The following is a 4,761-nucleotide window of genomic DNA, read 5'->3' on the forward strand; positions in this document are numbered from 1 at the left end:
TCTACTATTGGTGCTTGAAAGAGCAATCAGATATGTTCACCATTTTTTCCCCTCTAGAACTGATTCCACAAAGAGACTTCTTAACTTCTTATTTCAGTAATTTTTTTTCTTTTGTTTCTTTTGTTTCTTTTTTTTTTCCTAACCACCTGTATCTTTTTCCACTAGAGACTGCTTAAAATAGATTTTTTCCTTCCTGAAGTGGATGTGCCAAATATTTCTCTGTTATAAGACAGGGAAAAGTAGAAAACAAAAATACAGTTAAGGCACAGCACTGGAAAAATTGTAGCAGAAAAAGATAGTGAATTTAATGCATATGTTCAAATGAGAGGGGAAACATCTCTTCTGAATCTTTCCTTTTTACTATTGAGAATCAAAGTTGTGCTTGATAGTTTGACTCTCAATAGTAAGAAGCTAGATAGCTTCTTACTATTAAGAGTCAAAGTTGTGCATACACAGTGGAAGAAGCCTACTACAGGATGCTGTAAAAACCCCAACATCCACCTCAGAATATCCTTAAACTCAAGACTGAAGAATTTAGAATTAAATCTCTACTGCAAATCAAGTGAGAAAAAAGTTCTGTCTGGAAACTGAGTCACACACTTGCATGTTGACTTAGTTTTCAGGAAATCTTTGTATTGTTTGATTGTTTGATAGTTAGATTGTAACTAAAATTGTGTGATCCATTCTAAATGGCTGAGTGAAATCACTGTAAGAGTGGCCTATTCTGGGAAAAGAAAGAGCTGGGTTGACAGCAGCTCTAAGCCTGAATTTTCAGGGATTGTAAAGTCTAAGCAGATGGCATGTATGGAAATTAATTTCCATGGGCTTCATGTACTGAAGGGTACAGAGCCTGGATCATCTTGCAACACTAGTTTCCTGAGGGCTATGGGGTTTGATGTGTCACAGAAGGTTCAGCTATGAACAAAACATGATAATCTGTGATGTGTTGCTGTCACCCAACATAGGCCTGATCCTGCTTTGTAGCAGGCAACAGTCAGGAGCTTGCAGAGCTGGACAGCTGGAATATCCCTCAAAGTCTGGCTCTCCTCATTCAGTGAATGAGCACTCGGTCATACCTATGGTTTCACGTGGGTTCCACACCCACCCTTCTGACATTCATTCTCCATGATAGCACAAGGACCAAGCAATATACTCATGGCAATGAGGACCCATGAGAGTAAGATAAAACCACATTCCAGCCAAGGACTGAAACTGCTGCATTTTCCATACTTTTCACCTATCCAGCTGATCTAATGCCATACAAGAAAAAGCTCTGGAAGCAATCAATATTGCTTGGGAACAGTTCTATAATTCAGGTATTATAAAATGGGTAGGGTATATTATATAAATTTGAATTAAGATTAATTACCTGTAGCTATTAAATAGATAAACTAGTAACTCGAGCATGCTCAGCATCTTTCTCTGACTTGGTGCTAACAGGAAAAATGGTGTTCTAGTTGAGTCCTATTAAACTCTTGAATTTCAGGGAAGTCTACCAGAAATACTCTGCAGCTTACAGTGCTGCCCAGACTGGCTGGTCATTGTTTGGCTCAGCATGTTATGGGCCAAAACTCAGTCAGACACAACTAAAACAAGTTAGCACAAAGTCAGTCAGGTTTAAGACCCCAGAAGTGTTCCTTGTAAGTGCACACTATATTATGGCCTGTTTGCCTGACATCAGCCAGGGAAGTATTATGGAAAATATGGACATGTGAATTAGATGTTACTGCACCTATAAGTAAGTGCAGAAAATATTGGCAATGACCTACAATTCTTGTAACACCTCAGCAATACTCATTTCTGTTGAATTCTGATAATTCTGTTGAATGTCTGATAAATTATTTAACCCAACATGAAACTGAAGGGGGAGAAGGAAAAGAAAACAGGGTAATAAATGTGCATATATAACACAATATTGATATGAAAATAGTTGATCATGAGGGAAATTTCCACTGTGATCTCTTATGTCTCTATTTCTTGAAAATGTCATGGAACCAGATACCTGAAAATGGAGAATATCACCTCTGGAACTGCCTTGTGGTATATCTGGAGATAATAGTTGGTATTGCCAGTTTCTAAATGTTTCTTCCACCCGTTGTCACTTTGCAGCAGTTATCTTCTGTAGTAAATGAGGAGTGACCTCAACACAATTCACCATAAATGTGAACTCTTCTTCAGTTGGCTCTTCTCCCGCATTCCTAGTAAGATTATCTGCCTCTAGTTATTTGTTCTTTTCAGAGGCTGAGTGCAGTAGGAAGCCATTCATCAGCATGCTGAAGGTTAGTTCAGACTCCTGTAATTTAATTTCTTCATTTGCTTCTTCTCTCTGTATCTGGTCTGTGGTAAACAAGACAGCTTGCTCCCATACATCAGTTTGACCATAGCTGAGCAGATGAAGATTGTTGTAGCAGCTACTTTATGTTCATCTTGTCAGAATGAGCAACAGAATAAATATGAAAATATGAAATTTGAGTTGATAATTCCACAGTGCAGATGGCCACCTGAACCAGCAATACTATGTTATTGCTCTTTTAAAAGCAGCTTGCTTCTCAGGTACTGGTCAGCTTTGAAACTGAAGGAAAATCATAGGGGCATGCCTGGCATTCCAGACTGCAAACAGATCACAGAGGGAGAGATGACAGCACTGTTTAAGTTTAAGTGCACTGACTGTTGAAGACTAATACAGATTAAGTCTAAGAGTAACAGGGTCAAAAACCTCAGTTGCATGCTCTTGCTAATTTATCAATATAATTTAGCATGCAATAATGAGTCTGAACTTGCTCAACCCTACCACTGGGCGGTACAAGCCTTAACTTGTTAGTACTAGTTATTTTCTTACTCTGCCAATAACTTCAGCTTTGTGAATGTTAACTGCTGTTTTATTGTTATGCATTGATATTTTGTGTAATTCTGTTATTTAATATATAGTGATAATTAAGCTAAGAGCAATAGAACTATTCGTTTTTTGATGCTTTCTTAGGATTAATATTGTTTGCGTGGCCCAAAGTAAGCTGTTTACCAGCTTTCCTACAAAGCTTAGTAAAAGATATTCCCTTTCCTTGCAAGCCTTTCTTCTATCACAGAAGAATCCTTTAAATCTGAAAAGACCTCTTAAGATCTGGTTTGGTCCAACAGCTCTGCTTGAGCAGCTTGCCCAGGCCCTCTCCAGTCAGGTTCTGAGCATCTCCACAGAGGGAGACTTCACAACCTCTTCATGCCAATGTTTTACTACCATCACTGTAAAAGAAAGCTTGCTTTCTTGTGTTCAGGTGGAATGTTATGCTTTGTGTGTGTTTTCTTATCTATTTTTCTCCATCATCTCTTCTTCTGTCAATTGGCACTATTGAGAGAGCCGGGCTCCCTCTTTACCACTCCCTTCCACCAAGTATTTATTATATACATGGACAGTTCCGCCCCAAGTCTTTTTTTTTCCCAGGCTGAATTTTATCTATATAAACAAAGAAGTAATGAAGAAGGTCTAAAAGTGAAATATAATACACTTTTCTCAACTGAAGTTAAACCTTTATCTGGAGAGATTTGTACAATAATTAGTAGAAATTTTTCAGTTTGATAGCACTTGCTGTATCTTTTGTTCCTATTTTTTCTTTTGTTTATTTTCTTTTCTTTCTGCAACTTTCTTACTCTTTTTTTTTTTTGTTAATTTGAATTACTGCTATTTATTGTAGCTGTTATGTCTAAGTTGCATTGTGTCTCTAAACTAAGGAACTATTTTCCTGGGGTTTTTTGTTTGGTTTGTTGGAGTTTTTTTCAAATCTTCACCAATGCTTTCTTTTCCTCCTACAGAAAATACCCACATCCTGTGAGTTTTATGAACATCACCATTTAGAAGGAAGACCTGATGTTTTTCTGTAGATGTTCAATAAAGTGGCTACTGTTAGGAATAGCCCTGGTAAAGTACAAATAAAAGATTATTTGTGGTAGTTTTATTTCTAAATGCTAATAGCATGGCATCAGCTCATAAATCATCAGTGATGAGCTCCTAATTATGTGCCAGCATCACAGTGCGATCCAACCTAATACCAGAAATTTACATATTCATGAATGCACGCATATTCGTGCATGGAAAAATGCAGAAGACAGCAGAAATCAAATAGGCTTAGTTTTCCCCAAAGTGTTATTTGGATAAAATGCCTCCTGTCCTAACATGCTTTTTCCATCTATTTACCTATGATATATATTCAAATTCCAAAAAGTTTTCTTTGGAGTTCAGTTTTAGACTGTACATAGTTTCAACATGTCCAAAAGAATGTGTGTAGTCTGCAATGTTACAGGTAATGAATACCTCCTATAATTACTGTCCACTCCACTTCTACTTGCTGACATGAATTTTGACTTTAAAATATGGCTGGTGTATGTTTAGTCTAGAACTAATGGGCTATTATCTAAATTTTCTGTGATGTAAGTTGCAATTAATGTTTTTTTAAAAATATACTCTTTCTTCAGTGGATATTTACAGTTGTCTGGAAATGGGAAAGTTTATTTTGGATAGTGTTGATACTTGAACAGATCAGCTACAAGGGATGACTTGTACCTGCAAGTGGTAAGATCTGGAGGGAAGAAGATGGGCTTTATTTGTTGTGTTCTTACAGAACCTCACCCTACAGGCCCTAGAAAACATCCTTTGTTGATGTGAAAGCAATCAGCTTTTCCCAGCCCTGAGAGAAAGTAGTGTGAGAATTTGTCTTTAGGCACAATTTTATTCTCCAGAATAAAACTTGAGGAAATATTAAAATAAACACT

The 4,761-nt window shown here is 37.1% G+C and overlaps 1 long non-coding RNA gene across 2 annotated transcripts; it reads left to right on the forward strand.

The window, feature by feature from the left end:
* Positions 1 to 963: 963 nt before the first annotated feature.
* Positions 964 to 3,920, forward strand: LOC135289688 (uncharacterized). 2 transcript variants are annotated; one of them, XR_010352423.1, is made up of 3 exons: positions 964 to 1,316; positions 2,222 to 2,279; positions 3,805 to 3,920. It is a non-coding gene; the product is annotated as an uncharacterized LOC135289688 (long non-coding RNA). The 2 variants fall into 2 exon arrangements; XR_010352422.1 differs by having other exon boundaries at positions 2,239 to 2,279.
* Positions 3,921 to 4,761: the final 841 nt, after the last annotated feature.

The sequence above is a fragment of the Passer domesticus genome, chromosome 1 (assembly GCF_036417665.1).
Source record: "Passer domesticus isolate bPasDom1 chromosome 1, bPasDom1.hap1, whole genome shotgun sequence".
Classification (NCBI taxonomy): Eukaryota; Metazoa; Chordata; class Aves; order Passeriformes; family Passeridae; genus Passer; species Passer domesticus.